This window comes from Phyllobates terribilis, unplaced genomic scaffold (genome assembly GCF_046119375.1).
Source record: "Phyllobates terribilis strain yellow unplaced genomic scaffold, ASM4611937v1 Scaffold_94__1_contigs__length_6153435, whole genome shotgun sequence".
Classification (NCBI taxonomy): Eukaryota; Metazoa; Chordata; class Amphibia; order Anura; family Dendrobatidae; genus Phyllobates; species Phyllobates terribilis.
The window spans coordinates 813,917-833,454 of NW_027362854.1; the positions used below are offsets into that span (position 1 = coordinate 813,917).

The following is a 19,538-nucleotide window of genomic DNA, read 5'->3' on the forward strand; positions in this document are numbered from 1 at the left end:
CGCGTGTCATAATAGGCTCTGAGCCTTTATATACCTGTGCACAGCAGCAGCCACCTTCAGTCTGCTGCTGGACAGCCAGCAGCAGCAGCAGCAGGAGAGGTATGTAATCAGGAGCCCTCCTGCTAAGGGTAGACAGCTGCTCGTTCCACCCCACCCCCCGCCTTAATTGGTTCTCCTCCCTTCCAACGGTGTTGAGGCGGGTGGGAACAGCAGGGGGTGAAGGTGCTGTGTTTAAAGAGGTGGAGTTATGCAGATCTAAAACGCGTGGATTGCAGCAGCAGCAAGCCGAAAAGTGCAGGCATGTAAGGGATCTAGAGGTTGACAACATGTCTTCTTAACGGGAGTCCAGGAGCTCATCTCCACAAATGGACTTTTCAGGATCCTTGGGTGGCTCCGTAGTTTGAAACCAATTCTGGTTATCGCTTCTCGGCCTTTTGGCTAAGATCAAGTGTAGTATCTGTTCTTATCAGTTTAATATCTGATACGTCCCCTATCTGGGGACCATATATTAAATGGATTTTTAGAACAGGGAGATGGAAAAAGAGCTTGCTCTGTCCACTCCACGCATTGACCTGGTATTGCAGTATCTCCAGGACCGGTGCACCCCTTCTTTAATGCAGTTTCTAAAATCAGAAAGAATTGAATTCAATGTTTTTTGTTCATTTTGCTTGTTTGTCGGATTTTGGGATGGACTCTTTGGCTTTGCTTTTCTTCTCCTCATTGGATTTTTCATGTTCAAAGTTGCAGAAGCCAGATTACAAGCTCATTTTGGTTCAACTTCAGCAACTGTGCATTGCATTGCCATGTAATGTGATGCAATGCTATCTTTCTAGCTCTCCCTTTTTACTTCCTTTTGGATAAACAGACATATTAGGCAAGCATTTTGGAGCTTTCACCTAAATAACTACAGGTGGTGAGATAAGCTGCACAATATAATTGACCTTTCAGTATATTGTTGCACACACACCATCTATTTAGCAAATGCCCTTGTTATCAACAGCAGCCTTTTAAACTCACCTGAGCTAACAGGTATGTGCGCTGGTTACTCTGCTGCGCTTAAAATTTCTTTTTTGGTTTGCTACAATGCCTTTTCTGAAACGTTGTCTCCTTCTGCTGGAACACTGACTTCTTTCATTTAATGCCTGCAGACTATAAAAGAGAACCCAACCCAAAAAGTTTGGTTGATTAGTCTGTGGCATTCTGTTAAACTGTTGCTTATGGCGGTCTCTGTGAGCTTCTCAGCGACATTCAGCCAGCCAGGTATCCTGCCTGCAGTAGATGGAATGTGGCAATGGAACGCTGGCTGCGCGTGTCATAATAGGCTCTGAGCCTTTATATACCTGTGCACAGCAGCAGCCACCTTCAGTCTGCTGCTGGACAGCCAGCAGCAGCAGCAGCAGGAGAGGTATGTAATCAGGAGCCCTCCTGCTAAGGGTAGACAGCTGCTCGTTCCACCCCACCCCCCGCCTTAATTGGTTCTCCTCCCTTCCAACGGTGTTGAGGCGGGTGGGAACAGCAGGGGGTGAAGGTGCTGTGTTTAAAGAGGTGGAGTTATGCAAATCTAAAACGCGTGGATTGCAGCAGCAGCAAGCCGAAAAGTGCAGGCATGTAAGGGATCTAGAGGTTGACAACATGTCTTCTTAACGGGAGTCCAGGAGCTCATCTCCACAAATGGACTTTTCAGGATCCTTGGGTGGCTCCGTAGTTTGAAACCAATTCTGGTTATCGCTTCTCGGCCTTTTGGCACGATCTATCAGGTTTACCTGTGTGGTCTTGCCTGTGAGGTGCTCTTGGTACCCTTTCTCTCGGCCTGGGGGGATCGTTCCTCTTCGGAGGGACTTAACCCCCCTGCTGCTATTGGGAGGAAGGATTAGTCCGGGAGCAATGGGAAGAGATCCCATGAAGGCTTGCGCCTTTCAGAGAGAAGAGTCGGTACGTTCCTGAGTGAAGGATGCCGGCAACGCTCACATATTCATCGGGTGATGCCCGGATGCGGAACACCGTGAGGATTGAAGTTGGAGCAGCATCGAGGATGGAGAAGAATTTGGACTACATCTGCCATAGGATTCTTCTTGGAGTTCTTGAGTTTCGGCGGGAAGACATATTCTGCTTCCAGGACAACGAGTACAAGGGGACATACACCATCACCTTCAAGAGCCAGGGATGCTGTCAGCAACTCGTACAAAAGGTAAACGAGAAAAACTACTTAGATGAATTGGATGGACTAACCTTTTGTCTCTTGTATGCTTATGACGAGATCCCCATCGTGGTGCATTTCCCGAACCCCTTTGTGGAAGCTGCAGACATCTCGACCTACCTTACCCGCTATTGTGATGATCTGAGATACCTGGGTACTGTGAAGAACGCGGTAGGCTTCTGGTGCGGCAAGAGAAGGTATATGGCCCGTCTAAAGAGGGACCTTAGTGGAGTGGGAGGAATGCTACACCCTCCCTCAACCTTCGTAATCGGTAAGAGCAGAGGCTACTTATTTTATCCTGGAATGCCAGTATGTTGCAGGAACTGTGGACAAATGGGTCATACCCAAACGTCCTGCACGGGCAGGAAAGTAGACCGCTGCAATAATTGCAGCTGTTACGGACATTTAATGAAGGACTGTCCCGCTGGGAGGAAATGTAATCTCTGCGGTGAGGCGGGGCACATGTTCCGAGGATGCCCCAACAGGACCAGGACCAGGACCTACGCAGAAGCTGCATCTTCTGAAGCTGAGCCGATGCGCCCACCGGTCTTCACTGGCAGGCCGGCGTCGGAGGGCGGTTCGAAGGGCGAGAAGGCTGGGATGGAGCAGGGAGCCGGAGGCCCCTCTGGGGCGGCACCTGCATCGAAGTCCCTTAACGATGGGCGGACCTCGCATGGACCGGAGCGGGGGGGTCCTCCTTCTGGGAGGGTATCCTCCGTATCGATGGTTCCCGATACCGATCCTGTTGGGCTGGAGGGTGGTGCCCCTGTGCGGTTGGCTACAGGGGACCACACTGTGATGGCCTCAGGATCTTCCAGGGCGATTAGCCAGCCAGATGAGGGGGCTTTGCTTCTAGGTGGCGAACATCAGGAAATCTGTGTTGCTGATCTTGTCCTGATGGACCAGTCTCCCCCCCTGGAGGAGGTGGAGGAAGAGGAGGACTGCACCAGTGACCTAGTGGAGTCTGCCCCGAAAAAGAGACGGAATGTCGAAGCCCCAGCATCTCCTGGAATGTGGCTGGGAACCGTGACCTACGAGGGGGCAATCGCCGGCTCACAGAATATCGAGTCGTTTGGGTCCTCTAGCCCGGATGTCCTGGAGCAATTTGATATACAGGGCTTTGAGTCAGGTGTCCTCATGGAAGATCCACCACCCTGACCTATGAATGCCCACATTAAGACTTGTCTCACTGAATGTGAGGTCATTAAAGAGCCCAGTTCGTAGGGCTGCTCTATTCAAGTATTTAGAAACCACTGACTTTGACATATGTTTATTACAGGAATGCGGGATACAACATGCACTAAATTATAATGATATCAAGACAGATTGGAGACTGGGGCCCTCCATCTGGTCTGGCTCCAATGACAACAAGTCAGCGGGGGTGGGCTTCCTCTGTCGTGGGAGAAATATTACTATAAATGCTGTCACAGAAATAGTACCAGGCAGAGTGGTTTTAGTGCATTTTAAATTTAATGGTTTTACCCTACGTGTAATGAATATTTATGCTCCCCCTGATAAGCAAGAGAGAATTAATTTATTTGGGATATTGCCATTGTACTGTACTGGGTCATCTCCCCTGATCGTAGGGGGTGATTTTAATTGTCTTTGTGCTAGTGAACAACGAGCAGGGGGTGACCCTTTACGCAAATTGGATAAGTCATGTCATCTATTGAAAGATTTTATAACTGATTTTAAATTATGCGATGCGTGGAGGTCACTCCTGCCGACGGACCCTGGTTATACGTGGTCCGGAAGAGGGGTGTCCTCCAGGATCGATTTTATTTTCCTATCAGATGATTTTAACCCTGTTAAATGTGTTTTAACATCAAATATATTTTCTGACCATAAGGGCTTGGAGGTGCATCTAGAATACCGGGATGAACAGAGGGTCAACAGGGGCCTCTGGCGTCTAAGTACTTACCTGCTGGAGGACCCTCTGATTCGACAAGACTTTGGTAAAGCCTATCAAGCCTGGCGGCGACAAAAACCTTCTGATGCCCCTATGGTAACCTGGTGGGAAAATTTGAAAAAAAAAGTCAGAATGTTTTTTATAAAAGCAGGGAGACGTAAAGCTAGAGAGAAAAAAAGATGTTTTAGTGATCTTAACACCAAACTACAAACACTTTTTAAATTCAAAGAGCTAGGGGTGGAGGTGGGAGATGATATTGCTAGCCTAAAAACTGAAATTCAGAACTGCATAGACACAAAGGGGAAAGAGATTATTTTTAACTCTAGAGTGCAGCACTTGGAGGAGGGGGAGAAGTGCTCTCGCTTCTTCTTCAAAAAAGTCATGGATAAAAGAGAAGTGATCACAAATCTAGAGGGTGAAACATCTATGCAGGGAATGTTGAATGCTACTTTTAACTTTTATAAGCATCTTTTTAGTAAAAAGTGTATAGATGAGTCCTTTTTATCTGATGCTTTTAATGATCTCGATTTTAAGTTAAATTTTACAGACCAGGAGTTTTTAGAGCGCGATATTGTTTTGGAGGAATTATTTTATGTTTTTAAAAGTTTCTCTAAGGGTAAAGCACCTGGGTGTGACGGACTACCTGTAGAATTTTACCTTACTTTTTGGGACATTTTAAAAGAGGACCTTTTTATGCTTTTTAAAGAAGTTTTTATTTGTGAACAGTTGCCATTTTCGTGGAGGAGAGGAGTGGTGTCTTTGATATATAAAAAAGGTGACCGCAGTACTCTAGCGAATTGGAGACCCATAACTCTCCTAAATGTTGATTACAAGGTACTTGCTAAGGTGGTTGCAGACCGGCTCAGGAGTGTCATTGCCAAACTAATCCGGCCTGAGCAGGTATGTAGTGTACCAGGCAGAAGTATTTCAGAGGTTTTAAACGTATTAAGGGATGTAATTTGGTATTCCAGAGACCGGGGTCAAAATGTAGCTCTTTTAGCCCTAGATTTTGAAAAAGCTTTCGATAGAGTCTCTCATAGATTTCTTTTTAGAGTTTTAAAAAGAATGGGTATCCCTAATATGCTTTTAAATTGTATTAAGATTTTATATAAAAATTGTTTTAGTCAAATTTCTCTTAATGGCTTTTTAACAGATGGAGTTCCCCTTGAGTCCGGAGTGAAGCAGGGATGCCCCTTGTCGCCCATCCTGTTCATCTGCGCCATGGAGCCCCTGCTGAGCGCAATAAGGAAAGACAAAGTGATTAGAGGGGTTCCTGTTCCAGGCGGAGGTGGCAGTGATGTGAGAGTCTTTGGCTACATGGATGACGTGACGGTTGTGTGCGTGGACCCTGCTTCCCTCCGGAGGGCGGTGTTGCGCATTGATTTTTTTTCCCAGGCATCCGGTTTTAAACTTAATTTAAATAAATCTGAATGTCTGACTTTGGGATCCTGGGACACCACCCAACTCCCGCAGCTCACTATAAAACGAGACAATGTAAAAATTCTTGGAGTTGTTTTTAACGAGGAGAATGTGGGAACTCAAAGCTGGGAGAATGTCATAGAAAAAATGTCAAAGAAAATATCATTTTGGGGTTTGAGGTCCCTAACAATGGAGGGGAAAATTTTAATTATAAAATCAGTGTTGTTACCCCTCATACTGTATATAGCTATGGTGTACCCCCCCCTCTGATGTTTTAATTAAAAAAATGACTAGGATGATCTTTATGTTTTTATGGAACTCCAAAATGGAAAAATTAAGGCGAGAAATAATGAGGAAGAATAAAATGAACGGCGGAAGGGATGTCCCCGATTTACATATTTATTTGTATTTAAATTATTTCTGCTTTTGTTTCAAACATTTTAATGGTAATAGTGCGCTAAGTTATTTTTTAAAATATACTTGTGGGATGATTTTTAAAAGATGGTTTAAGTTGTCGTTGAATTCCCCTGTTTTACTATGCCCCCCCAAACACCAAGCAATCTTAGAAAAGACTGTTCGATTTTATAGCCTTGGTGATTTTAATATGGACATTTTTAAAGACCGCAAGAAGCTTTTATCTTTTCTGAGGAGGAATGAAGATGTGACCCCCATAGTAAATTTCTCAGAAGAGAGATCGAAGCAAGTTTGGAAGAATGTCTTCGGGAAATTCTTAGCAAATGGACATAAGGACATCGCATGGATGGTGGTCCACCAGTGCCTCCCCACCAGAGAGTTTCAACACAGGAGAGGCCTGGTGGCCAGAGCCAAATGCCCCAGAGACTCATGTGTTAATGACGAAACCACCTTGCACCTTATGTGGAATTGCCCATTTGCACAGGAACTTTGGCACAAAGTTGGGATTCTTTTAAAATGGACTTGCGGTTTAAGAGATTTTAACCATGAATATGTTTTATATGGCCTTTTTAAATGTCCGACCCCTCAACAGTATTGTATATGTTGGTGTATGATTAACTGTTTTAAAGACGCCCTTTGGAAGGCACGCAATATTTTACTTTTTAAACGTGACGCTATTTCTGTGAAGGATTGTCTTAAAATTGCTTTTAGCCAGATGTATATTTATTACTTGAGGGATGTCAAATGTATTGGGAGAAGGGATGCCAATCGTATATGGGGTTTTTATGGGTGGAATTCTGTGTTTTAATAATGTACTGTTTGTGTTGTTGTTTTTGATTGTAAACCATCTTTTACGCACTTAATAAAATATGTTGAAACCTGATCTGTTCTTATCAGTTTAATATCTGATACGTCCCCTATCTGGGGACCATATATTAAATGGATTTTTAGAACAGGGAGATGGAAAAAGAGCTTGCTCTGTCCACTCCACGCATTGACCTGGTATTGCAGTATCTCCAGGACCGGTGCACCCCTTCTTTAATGCAGTTTCTAAAATCAGAAAGAATTGAATTCAATGTTTTTTGTTCATTTTGCTTGTTTGTCGGATTTTGGGATGGACTCTTTGGCTCTGCTTTTCTTCTCCTCATTGGATTTTTCATGTTCAAAGTTGCAGAAGCCAGATTACAAGCTCATTTTGGTTCAACTTCAGCAACTGTGCATTGCATTGCCATGTAATGTGATGCAATGCTATCTTTCTAGCTCTCCCTTTTTACTTCCTTTTGGATAAACAGACATATTAGGCAAGCATTTTGGAGCTTTCACCTAAATAACTACAGGTGGTGAGATAAGCTGCACAATATAATTGACCTTTCAGTATATTGTTGCACACACACCATCTATTTAGCAAATGCCCTTGTTATCAACAGCAGCCTTTTAAACTCACCTGAGCTAACAGGTATGTGCGCTGGTTACTCTGCTGCGCTTAAAATTTCTTTTTTGGTTTGCTACAATGCCTTTTCTGAAACGTTGTCTCCTTCTGCTGGAACACTGACTTCTTTCATTTAATGCCTGCAGACTATAAAAGAGAACCCAACCCAAAAAGTTTGGTTGATTAGTCTGTGGCATTCTGTTAAACTGTTGCTTATGGCGGTCTCTGTGAGCTTCTCAGCGACATTCAGCCAGCCAGGTATCCTGCCTGCAGTAGATGGAATGTGGCAATGGAACGCTGGCTGCGCGTGTCATAATAGGCTCTGAGCCTTTATATACCTGTGCACAGCAGCAGCCACCTTCAGTCTGCTGCTGGACAGCCAGCAGCAGCAGCAGCAGGAGAGGTATGTAATCAGGAGCCCTCCTGCTAAGGGTAGACAGCTGCTCGTTCCACCCCACCCCCCGCCTTAATTGGTTCTCCTCCCTTCCAACGGTGTTGAGGCGGGTGGGAACAGCAGGGGGTGAAGGTGCTGTGTTTAAAGAGGTGGAGTTATGCAGATCTAAAACGCGTGGATTGCAGCAGCAGCAAGCCGAAAAGTGCAGGCATGTAAGGGATCTAGAGGTTGACAACATGTCTTCTTAACGGGAGTCCAGGAGCTCATCTCCACAAATGGACTTTTTAGGATCCTTGGGTGGCTCCGTAGTTTGAAACCAATTCTGGTTATCGCTTCTCGGCCTTTTGGCTAAGATCAAGTGTAGTATCTGTTCTTATCAGTTTAATATCTGATACGTCCCCTATCTGGGGACCATATATTAAATGGATTTTTAGAACAGGGAGATGGAAAAAGAGCTTGCTCTGTCCACTCCACGCATTGACCTGGTATTGCAGTATCTCCAGGACCGGTGCACCCCTTCTTTAATGCAGTTTCTAAAATCAGAAAGAATTGAATTCAATGTTTTTTGTTCATTTTGCTTGTTTGTCGGATTTTGGGATGGACTCTTTGGCTCTGCTTTTCTTCTCCTCATTGGATTTTTCATGTTCAAAGTTGCAGAAGCCAGATTACAAGCTCATTTTGGTTCAACTTCAGCAACTGTGCATTGCATTGCCATGTAATGTGATGCAATGCTATCTTTCTAGCTCTCCCTTTTTACTTCCTTTTGGATAAACAGACATATTAGGCAAGCATTTTGGAGCTTTCACCTAAATAACTACAGGTGGTGAGATAAGCTGCACAATATAATTGACCTTTCAGTATATTGTTGCACACACACCATCTATTTAGCAAATGCCCTTGTTATCAACAGCAGCCTTTTAAACTCACCTGAGCTAACAGGTATGTGCGCTGGTTACTCTGCTGCGCTTAAAATTTCTTTTTTGGTTTGCTACAATGCCTTTTCTGAAACGTTGTCTCCTTCTGCTGGAACACTGACTTCTTTCATTTAATGCCTGCAGACTATAAAAGAGAACCCAACCCAAAAAGTTTGGTTGATTAGTCTGTGGCATTCTGTTAAACTGTTGCTTATGGCGGTCTCTGTGAGCTTCTCAGCGACATTCAGCCAGCCAGGTATCCTGCCTGCAGTAGATGGAATGTGGCAATGGAACGCTGGCTGCGCGTGTCATAATAGGCTCTGAGCCTTTATATACCTGTGCACAGCAGCAGCCACCTTCAGTCTGCTGCTGGACAGCCAGCAGCAGCAGCAGCAGGAGAGGTATGTAATCAGGAGCCCTCCTGCTAAGGGTAGACAGCTGCTCGTTCCACCCCACCCCCCGCCTTAATTGGTTCTCCTCCCTTCCAACGGTGTTGAGGCGGGTGGGAACAGCAGGGGGTGAAGGTGCTGTGTTTAAAGAGGTGGAGTTATGCAGATCTAAAACGCGTGGATCGCAGCAGCAGCAAGCCGAAAAGTGCAGGCATGTAAGGGATCTAGAGGTTGACAACATGTCTTCTTAACGGGAGTCCAGGAGCTCATCTCCACAAATGGACTTTTCAGGATCCTTGGGTGGCTCCCTAGTTTGAAACCAATTCTGGTTATCGCTTCTCGGCCTTTTGGCTAAGATCAAGTGTAGTATCTGTTCTTATCAGTTTAATATCTGATACGTCTCCTATCTGGGGACCATATATTAAATGGATTTTTAGAACAGGGAGATGGAAAAAGAGCTTGCTCTGTCCACTCCACGCATTGACCTGGTATTGCAGTATCTCCAGGACCGGTGCACCCCTTCTTTAATGCAGTTTCTAAAATCAGAAAGAATTGAATTCAATGTTTTTTGTTCATTTTGCTTGTTTGTCGGATTTTGGGATGGACTCTTTGGCTTTGCTTTTCTTCTCCTCATTGGATTTTTCATGTTCAAAGTTGCAGAAGCCAGATTACAAGCTCATTTTGGTTCAACTTCAGCAACTGTGCATTGCATTGCCATGTAATGTGATGCAATGCTATCTTTCTAGCTCTCCCTTTTTACTTCCTTTTGGATAAACAGACATATTAGGCAAGCATTTTGGAGCTTTCACCTAAATAACTACAGGTGGTGAGATAAGCTGCACAATATAATTGACCTTTCAGTATATTGTTGCACACACACCATCTATTTAGCAAATGCCCTTGTTATCAACAGCAGCCTTTTAAACTCACCTGAGCTAACAGGTATGTGCGCTGGTTACTCTGCTGCGCTTAAAATTTCTTTTTTGGTTTGCTACAATGCCTTTTCTGAAACGTTGTCTCCTTCTGCTGGAACACTGACTTCTTTCATTTAATGCCTGCAGACTATAAAAGAGAACCCAACCCAAAAAGTTTGGTTGATTAGTCTGTGGCATTCTGTTAAACTGTTGCTTATGGCGGTCTCTGTGAGCTTCTCAGCGACATTCAGCCAGCCAGGTATCCTGCCTGCAGTAGATGGAATGTGGCAATGGAACGCTGGCTGCGCGTGTCATAATAGGCTCTGAGCCTTTATATACCTGTGCACAGCAGCAGCCACCTTCAGTCTGCTGCTGGACAGCCAGCAGCAGCAGCAGGAGAGGTATGTAATCAGGAGCCCTCCTGCTAAGGGTAGACAGCTGCTCGTTCCACCACACCCCCCGCCTTAATTGGTTCTCCTCCCTTCCAACGGTGTTGAGGCGGGTGGCAACAGCAGGGGGTGAAGGTGCTGTGTTTAAAGAGGTGGAGTTATGCAGATCTAAAACGCGTGGATTGCAGCAGCAGCAAGCCGAAAAGTGCAGGCATGTAAGGGATCTAGAGGTTGACAACATGTCTTCTTAACGGGAGTCCAGGAGCTCATCTCCACAAATGGACTTTTCAGGATCCTTGGGTGGCTCCGTAGTTTGAAACCAATTCTGGTTATCGCTTCTCGGCCTTTTGGCTAAGATCAAGTGTAGTATCTGTTCTTATCAGTTTAATATCTGATACGTCCCCTATCTGGGGACCATATATTAAATGGATTTTTAGAACAGGGAGATGGAAAAAGAGCTTGCTCTGTCCACTCCACGCATTGACCTGGTATTGCAGTATCTCCAGGACCGGTGCACCCCTTCTTTAATGCAGTTTCTAAAATCAGAAAGAATTGAATTCAATGTTTTTTGTTCATTTTGCTTGTTTGTCGGATTTTGGGATGGACTCTTTGGCTTTGCTTTTCTTCTCCTCATTGGATTTTTCATGTTCAAAGTTGCAGAAGCCAGATTACAAGCTCATTTTGGTTCAACTTCAGCAACTGTGCATTGCATTGCCATGTAATGTGATGCAATGCTATCTTTCTAGCTCTCCCTTTTTACTTCCTTTTGGATAAACAGACATATTAGGCAAGCATTTTGGAGCTTTCACCTAAATAACTACAGGTGGTGAGATAAGCTGCACAATATAATTGACCTTTCAGTATATTGTTGCACACACACCATCTATTTAGCAAATGCCCTTGTTATCAACAGCAGCCTTTTAAACTCACCTGAGCTAACAGGTATGTGCGCTGGTTACTCTGCTGCGCTTAAAATTTCTTTTTTGGTTTGCTACAATGCCTTTTCTGAAACGTTGTCTCCTTCTGCTGGAACACTGACTTCTTTCATTTAATGCCTGCAGACTATAAAAGAGAACCCAACCCAAAAAGTTTGGTTGATTAGTCTGTGGCATTCTGTTAAACTGTTGCTTATGGCGGTCTCTGTGAGCTTCTCAGCGACATTCAGCCAGCCAGGTATCCTGCCTGCAGTAGATGGAATGTGGCAATGGAACGCTGGCTGCGCGTGTCATAATAGGCTCTGAGCCTTTATATACCTGTGCACAGCAGCAGCCACCTTCAGTCTGCTGCTGGACAGCCAGCAGCAGCAGCAGCAGGAGAGGTATGTAATCAGGAGCCCTCCTGCTAAGGGTAGACAGCTGCTCGTTCCACCCCACCCCCCGCCTTAATTGGTTCTCCTCCCTTCCAACGGTGTTGAGGCGGGTGGGAACAGCAGGGGGTGAAGGTGCTGTGTTTAAAGAGGTGGAGTTATGCAGATCTAAAATGCGTGGATTGCAGCAGCAGCAAGCCGAAAAGTGCAGGCATGTAAGGGATCTAGAGGTTGACAACATGTCTTCTTAACGGGAGTCCAGGAGCTCATCTCCACAAATGGACTTTTCAGGATCCTTGGGTGGCTCCGTAGTTTGAAACCAATTCTGGTTATCGCTTCTCGGCCTTTTGGCTAAGATCAAGTGTAGTATCTGTTCTTATCAGTTTAATATCTGATACGTCCCCTATCTGGGGACCATATATTAAATGGATTTTTAGAACAGGGAGATGGAAAAAGAGCTTGCTCTGTCCACTCCACGCATTGACCTGGTATTGCAGTATCTCCAGGACCGGTGCACCCCTTCTTTAATGCAGTTTCTAAAATCAGAAAGAATTGAATTCAATGTTTTTTGTTCATTTTGCTTGTTTGTCGGATTTTGGGATGGACTCTTTGGCTTTGCTTTTCTTCTCCTCATTGGATTTTTCATGTTCAAAGTTGCAGAAGCCAGATTACAAGCTCATTTTGGTTCAACTTCAGCAACTGTGCATTGCATTGCCATGTAATGTGATGCAATGCTATCTTTCTAGCTCTCCCTTTTTACTTCCTTTTGGATAAACAGACATATTAGGCAAGCATTTTGGAGCTTTCACCTAAATAACTACAGGTGGTGAGATAAGCTGCACAATATAATTGACCTTTCAGTATATTGTTGCACACACACCATCTATTTAGCAAATGCCCTTGTTATCAACAGCAGCCTTTTAAACTCACCTGAGCTAACAGGTATGTGCGCTGGTTACTCTGCTGCGCTTAAAATTTCTTTTTTGGTTTGCTACAATGCCTTTTCTGAAACGTTGTCTCCTTCTGCTGGAACACTGACTTCTTTCATTTAATGCCTGCAGACTATAAAAGAGAACCCAACCCAAAAAGTTTGGTTGATTAGTCTGTGGCATTCTGTTAAACTGTTGCTTATGGCGGTCTCTGTGAGCTTCTCAGCGACATTCAGCCAGCCAGGTATCCTGCCTGCAGTAGATGGAATGTGGCAATGGAACGCTGGCTGCGCGTGTCATAATAGGCTCTGAGCCTTTATATACCTGTGCACAGCAGCAGCCACCTTCAGTCTGCTGCTGGACAGCCAGCAGCAGCAGCAGCAGGAGAGGTATGTAATCAGGAGCCCTCCTGCTAAGGGTAGACAGCTGCTCGTTCCACCCCACCCCCCGCCTTAATTGGTTCTCCTCCCTTCCAACGGTGTTGAGGCGGGTGGGAACAGCAGGGGGTGAAGGTGCTGTGTTTAAAGAGGTGGAGTTATGCAGATCTAAAACGCGTGGATTGCAGCAGCAGCAAGCCGAAAAGTGCAGGCATGTAAGGGATCTAGAGGTTGACAACATGTCTTCTTAACGGGAGTCCAGGAGCTCATCTCCACAAATGGACTTTTCAGGATCCTTGGGTGGCTCCGTAGTTTGAAACCAATTCTGGTTATCGCTTCTCGGCCTTTTGGCTAAGATCAAGTGTAGTATCTGTTCTTATCAGTTTAATATCTGATACGTCCCCTATCTGGGGACCATATATTAAATGGATTTTTAGAACAGGGAGATGGAAAAAGAGCTTGCTCTGTCCACTCCACGCATTGACCTGGTATTGCAGTATCTCCAGGACCGGTGCACCCCTTCTTTAATGCAGTTTCTAAAATCAGAAAGAATTGAATTCAATGTTTTTTGTTCATTTTGCTTGTTTGTCGGATTTTGGGATGGACTCTTTGGCTTTGCTTTTCCTCTCCTCATTGGATTTTTCATGTTCAAAGTTGCAGAAGCCAGATTACAAGCTCATTTTGGTTCAACTTCAGCAACTGTGCATTGCATTGCCATGTAATGTGATGCAATGCTATCTTTCTAGCTCTCCCTTTTTACTTCCTTTTGGATAAACAGACATATTAGGCAAGCATTTTGGAGCTTTCACCTAAATAACTACAGGTGGTGAGATAAGCTGCACAATATAATTGACCTTTCAGTATATTGTTGCACACACACCATCTATTTAGCAAATGCCCTTGTTATCAACAGCAGCCTTTTAAACTCACCTGAGCTAACAGGTATGTGCGCTGGTTACTCTGCTGCGCTTAAAATTTCTTTTTTGGTTTGCTACAATGCCTTTTCTGAAACGTTGTCTCCTTCTGCTGGAACACTGACTTCTTTCATTTAATGCCTGCAGACTATAAAAGAGAACCCAACCCAAAAAGTTTGGTTGATTAGTCTGTGGCATTCTGTTAAACTGTTGCTTATGGCGGTCTCTGTGAGCTTCTCAGCGACATTCAGCCAGCCAGGTATCCTGCCTGCAGTAGATGGAATGTGGCAATGGAACGCTGGCTGCGCGTGTCATAATAGGCTCTGAGCCTTTATATACCTGTGCACAGCAGCAGCCACCTTCAGTCTGCTGCTGGACAGCCAGCAGCAGCAGCAGCAGGAGAGGTATGTAATCAGGAGCCCTCCTGCTAAGGGTAGACAGCTGCTCGTTCCACCCCACCCCCCGCCTTAATTGGTTCTCCTCCCTTCCAACGGTGTTGAGGCGGGTGGGAACAGCAGGGGGTGAAGGTGCTGTGTTTAAAGAGGTGGAGTTATGCAGATCTAAAACGCGTGGATTGCAGCAGCAGCAAGCCGAAAAGTGCAGGCATGTAAGGGATCTAGAGGTTGACAACATGTCTTCTTAACGGGAGTCCAGGAGCTCATCTCCACAAATGGACTTTTTAGGATCCTTGGGTGGCTCCGTAGTTTGAAACCAATTCTGGTTATCGCTTCTCGGCCTTTTGGCTAAGATCAAGTGTAGTATCTGTTCTTATCAGTTTAATATCTGATACGTCCCCTATCTGGGGACCATATATTAAATGGATTTTTAGAACAGGGAGATGGAAAAAGAGCTTGCTCTGTCCACTCCACGCATTGACCTGGTATTGCAGTATCTCCAGGACCGGTGCACCCCTTCTTTAATGCAGTTTCTAAAATCAGAAAGAATTGAATTCAATGTTTTTTGTTCATTTTGCTTGTTTGTCGGATTTTGGGATGGACTCTTTGGCTCTGCTTTTCTTCTCCTCATTGGATTTTTCATGTTCAAAGTTGCAGAAGCCAGATTACAAGCTCATTTTGGTTCAACTTCAGCAACTGTGCATTGCATTGCCATGTAATGTGATGCAATGCTATCTTTCTAGCTCTCCCTTTTTACTTCCTTTTGGATAAACAGACATATTAGGCAAGCATTTTGGAGCTTTCACCTAAATAACTACAGGTGGTGAGATAAGCTGCACAATATAATTGACCTTTCAGTATATTGTTGCACACACACCATCTATTTAGCAAATGCCCTTGTTATCAACAGCAGCCTTTTAAACTCACCTGAGCTAACAGGTATGTGCGCTGGTTACTCTGCTGCGCTTAAAATTTCTTTTTTGGTTTGCTACAATGCCTTTTCTGAAACGTTGTCTCCTTCTGCTGGAACACTGACTTCTTTCATTTAATGCCTGCAGACTATAAAAGAGAACCCAACCCAAAAAGTTTGGTTGATTAGTCTGTGGCATTCTGTTAAACTGTTGCTTATGGCGGTCTCTGTGAGCTTCTCAGCGACATTCAGCCAGCCAGGTATCCTGCCTGCAGTAGATGGAATGTGGCAATGGAACGCTGGCTGCGTGTGTCATAATAGGCTCTGAGCCTTTATATACCTGTGCACAGCAGCAGCCACCTTCAGTCTGCTGCTGGACAGCCAGCAGCAGCAGCAGCAGGAGAGGTATGTAATCAGGAGCCCTCCTGCTAAGGGTAGACAGCTGCTCGTTCCACCCCACCCCCCGCCTTAATTGGTTCTCCTCCCTTCCAACGGTGTTGAGGCGGGTGGGAACAGCAGGGGGTGAAGGTGCTGTGTTTAAAGAGGTGGAGTTATGCAGATTTAAAACGCGTGGATTGCAGCAGCAGCAAGCCGAAAAGTGCAGGCATGTAAGGGATCTAGAGGTTGACAACATGTCTTCTTAACGGGAGTCCAGGAGCTCATCTCCACAAATGGACTTTTTAGGATCCTTGGGTGGCTCCGTAGTTTGAAACCAATTCTGGTTATCGCTTCTCGGCCTTTTGGCTAAGATCAAGTGTAGTATCTGTTCTTATCAGTTTAATATCTGATACGTCCCCTATCTGGGGACCATATATTAAATGGATTTTTAGAACAGGGAGATGGAAAAAGAGCTTGCTCTGTCCACTCCACGCATTGACCTGGTATTGCAGTATCTCCAGGACCGGTGCACCCCTTCTTTAATGCAGTTTCTAAAATCAGAAAGAATTGAATTCAATGTTTTTTGTTCATTTTGCTTGTTTGTCGGATTTTGGGATGGACTCTTTGGCTCTGCTTTTCTTCTCCTCATTGGATTTTTCATGTTCAAAGTTGCAGAAGCCAGATTACAAGCTCATTTTGGTTCAACTTCAGCAACTGTGCATTGCATTGCCATGTAATGTGATGCAATGCTATCTTTCTAGCTCTCCCTTTTTACTTCCTTTTGGATAAACAGACATATTAGGCAAGCATTTTGGAGCTTTCACCTAAATAACTACAGGTGGTGAGATAAGCTGCACAATATAATTGACCTTTCAGTATATTGTTGCACACACACCATCTATTTAGCAAATGCCCTTGTTATCAACAGCAGCCTTTTAAACTCACCTGAGCTAACAGGTATGTGCGCTGGTTACTCTGCTGCGCTTAAAATTTCTTTTTTGGTTTGCTACAATGCCTTTTCTGAAACGTTGTCTCCTTCTGCTGGAACACTGACTTCTTTCATTTAATGCCTGCAGACTATAAAAGAGAACCCAACCCAAAAAGTTTGGTTGATTAGTCTGTGGCATTCTGTTAAACTGTTGCTTATGGCGGTCTCTGTGAGCTTCTCAGCGACATTCAGCCAGCCAGGTATCCTGCCTGCAGTAGATGGAATGTGGCAATGGAACGCTGGCTGCGCGTGTCATAATAGGCTCTGAGCCTTTATATACCTGTGCACAGCAGCAGCCACCTTCAGTCTGCTGCTGGACAGCCAGCAGCAGCAGCAGCAGGAGAGGTATGTAATCAGGAGCCCTCCTGCTAAGGGTAGACAGCTGCTCGTTCCACCCCACCCCCCGCCTTAATTGGTTCTCCTCCCTTCCAACGGTGTTGAGGCGGGTGGGAACAGCAGGGGGTGAAGGTGCTGTGTTTAAAGAGGTGGAGTTATGCAGATCTAAAACGCGTGGATTGCAGCAGCAGCAAGCCGAAAAGTGCAGGCATGTAAGGGATCTAGAGGTTGACAACATGTCTTCTTAACGGGAGTCCAGGAGCTCATCTCCACAAATGGACTTTTTAGGATCCTTGGGTGGCTCCGTAGTTTGAAACCAATTCTGGTTATCGCTTCTCGGCCTTTTGGCTAAGATCAAGTGTAGTATCTGTTCTTATCAGTTTAATATCTGATACGTCCCCTATCTGGGGACCATATATTAAATGGATTTTTAGAACAGGGAGATGGAAAAAGAGCTTGCTCTGTCCACTCCACGCATTGACCTGGTATTGCAGTATCTCCAGGACCGGTGCACCCCTTCTTTAATGCAGTTTCTAAAATCAGAAAGAATTGAATTCAATGTTTTTTGTTCATTTTGCTTGTTTGTCGGATTTTGGGATGGACTCTTTGGCTCTGCTTTTCTTCTCCTCATTGGATTTTTCATGTTCAAAGTTGCAGAAGCCAGATTACAAGCTCATTTTGGTTCAACTTCAGCAACTGTGCATTGCATTGCCATGTAATGTGATGCAATGCTATCTTTCTAGCTCTCCCTTTTTACTTCCTTTTGGATAAACAGACATATTAGGCAAGCATTTTGGAGCTTTCACCTAAATAACTACAGGTGGTGAGATAAGCTGCACAATATAATTGACCTTTCAGTATATTGTTGCACACACACCATCTATTTAGCAAATGCCCTTGTTATCAACAGCAGCCTTTTAAACTCACCTGAGCTAACAGGTATGTGCGCTGGTTACTCTGCTGCGCTTAAAATTTCTTTTTTGGTTTGCTACAATGCCTTTTCTGAAACGTTGTCTCCTTCTGCTGGAACACTGACTTCTTTCATTTAATGCCTGCAGACTATAAAAGAGAACCCAACCCAAAAAGTTTGGTTGATTAGTCTGTGGCATTCTGTTAAACTGTTGCTTATGGCGGTCTCTGTGAGCTTCTCAGCGACATTCAGCCAGCCAGGTATCCTGCCTGCAGTAGATGGAATGTGGCAATGGAACGCTGGCTGCGTGTGTCATAATAGGCTCTGAGCCTTTATATACCTGTGCACAGCAGCAGCCACCTTCAGTCTGCTGCTGGACAGCCAGCAGCAGCAGCAGCAGGAGAGGTATGTAATCAGGAGCCCTCCTGCTAAGGGTAGACAGCTGCTCGTTCCACCCCACCCCCCGCCTTAATTGGTTCTCCTCCCTTCCAACGGTGTTGAGGCGGGTGGGAACAGCAGGGGGTGAAGGTGCTGTGTTTAAAGAGGTGGAGTTATGCAGATTTAAAACGCGTGGATTGCAGCAGCAGCAAGCCGAAAAGTGCAGGCATGTAAGGGATCTAGAGGTTGACAACATGTCTTCTTAACGGGAGTCCAGGAGCTCATCTCCACAAATGGACTTTTTAGGATCCTTGGGTGGCTCCGTAGTTTGAAACCAATTCTGGTTATCGCTTCTCGGCCTTTTGGCTAAGATCAAGTGTAGTATCTGTTCTTATCAGTTTAATATCTGATACGTCCCCTATCTGGGGACCATATATTAAATGGATTTTTAGAACAGGGAGATGGAAAAAGAGCTTGCTCTGTCCACTCCACGCATTGACCTGGTATTGCAGTATCTCCAGGACCGGTGCACCCCTTCTTTAATGCAGTTTCTAAAATCAGAAAGAATTGAATTCAATGTTTTTTGTTCATTTTGCTTGTTTGTCGGATTTTGGGATGGACTCTTTGGCTCTGCTTTTCTTCTCCTCATTGGATTTTTCATGTTCAAAGTTGCAGAAGCCAGATTACAAGCTCATTTTGGTTCAACTTCAGCAACTGTGCATTGCATTGCCATGTAATGTGATGCAATGCTATCTTTCTAGCTCTCCCTTTTTACTTCCTTTTGGATAAACAGACATATTAGGCAAGCATTTTGGAGCTTTCACCTAAATAACTACAGGTGGTGAGATAAGCTGCACAATATAATTGACCTTTCAGTATATTGTTGCACACACACCATCTATTTAGCAAATGCCCTTGTTATCAACAGCAGCCTTTTAAACTCACCTGAGCTAACAGGTATGTGCGCTGGTTACTCTGCTGCGCTTAAAATTTCTTTTTTGGTTTGCTACAATGCCTTTTCTGAAACGTTGTCTCCTTCTGCTGGAACACTGACTTCTTTCATTTAATGCCTGCAGACTATAAAAGAGAACCCAACCCAAAAAGTTTGGTTGATTAGTCTGTGGCATTCTGTTAAACTGTTGCTTATGGCGGTCTCTGTGAGCTTCTCAGCGACATTCAGCCAGCCAGGTATCCTGCCTGCAGTAGATGGAATGTGGCAATGGAACGCTGGCTGCGCGTGTCATAATAGGCTCTGAGCCTTTATATACCTGTGCACAGCAGCAGCCACCTTCAGTCTGCTGCTGGACAGCCAGCAGCAGCAGCAGCAGGAGAGGTATGTAATCAGGAGC

At 44.8% G+C, this 19,538-nt stretch overlaps 11 non-coding genes across 11 annotated transcripts; all 11 read left to right on the forward strand.

Annotated features, from left to right (window-relative positions):
- Positions 1 to 418: 418 nt before the first annotated feature.
- On the forward strand, positions 419 to 609 carry LOC141198210 (U2 spliceosomal RNA). Its single transcript, XR_012270169.1, has one exon. It is a non-coding gene; the product is annotated as a U2 spliceosomal RNA (small nuclear RNA).
- Positions 610 to 6,785: 6,176 nt separating this feature from the next.
- Positions 6,786 to 6,975, forward strand: LOC141197912 (U2 spliceosomal RNA). The gene has a single exon (XR_012269932.1). It is a non-coding gene; the product is annotated as a U2 spliceosomal RNA (small nuclear RNA).
- Positions 6,976 to 8,090: 1,115 nt separating this feature from the next.
- Positions 8,091 to 8,281, forward strand: LOC141198211 (U2 spliceosomal RNA). The gene has a single exon (XR_012270170.1). It is a non-coding gene; the product is annotated as a U2 spliceosomal RNA (small nuclear RNA).
- A 1,115-nt stretch (positions 8,282 to 9,396) lies between these two features.
- Positions 9,397 to 9,587, forward strand: LOC141198458 (U2 spliceosomal RNA). Its single transcript, XR_012270408.1, has one exon. It is a non-coding gene; the product is annotated as a U2 spliceosomal RNA (small nuclear RNA).
- Positions 9,588 to 10,699: 1,112 nt separating this feature from the next.
- LOC141198213 (U2 spliceosomal RNA) lies at positions 10,700 to 10,890 on the forward strand. Its single transcript, XR_012270172.1, has one exon. It is a non-coding gene; the product is annotated as a U2 spliceosomal RNA (small nuclear RNA).
- A 1,115-nt stretch (positions 10,891 to 12,005) lies between these two features.
- Positions 12,006 to 12,196, forward strand: LOC141198214 (U2 spliceosomal RNA). The gene has a single exon (XR_012270173.1). It is a non-coding gene; the product is annotated as a U2 spliceosomal RNA (small nuclear RNA).
- Positions 12,197 to 13,311: 1,115 nt separating this feature from the next.
- On the forward strand, positions 13,312 to 13,502 carry LOC141198215 (U2 spliceosomal RNA). The gene has a single exon (XR_012270174.1). It is a non-coding gene; the product is annotated as a U2 spliceosomal RNA (small nuclear RNA).
- Positions 13,503 to 14,617: 1,115 nt separating this feature from the next.
- On the forward strand, positions 14,618 to 14,808 carry LOC141198216 (U2 spliceosomal RNA). Its single transcript, XR_012270175.1, has one exon. It is a non-coding gene; the product is annotated as a U2 spliceosomal RNA (small nuclear RNA).
- A 1,115-nt stretch (positions 14,809 to 15,923) lies between these two features.
- On the forward strand, positions 15,924 to 16,114 carry LOC141198217 (U2 spliceosomal RNA). Its single transcript, XR_012270176.1, has one exon. It is a non-coding gene; the product is annotated as a U2 spliceosomal RNA (small nuclear RNA).
- A 1,115-nt stretch (positions 16,115 to 17,229) lies between these two features.
- LOC141198218 (U2 spliceosomal RNA) lies at positions 17,230 to 17,420 on the forward strand. Its single transcript, XR_012270177.1, has one exon. It is a non-coding gene; the product is annotated as a U2 spliceosomal RNA (small nuclear RNA).
- A 1,115-nt stretch (positions 17,421 to 18,535) lies between these two features.
- LOC141198219 (U2 spliceosomal RNA) lies at positions 18,536 to 18,726 on the forward strand. Its single transcript, XR_012270178.1, has one exon. It is a non-coding gene; the product is annotated as a U2 spliceosomal RNA (small nuclear RNA).
- Positions 18,727 to 19,538: the final 812 nt, after the last annotated feature.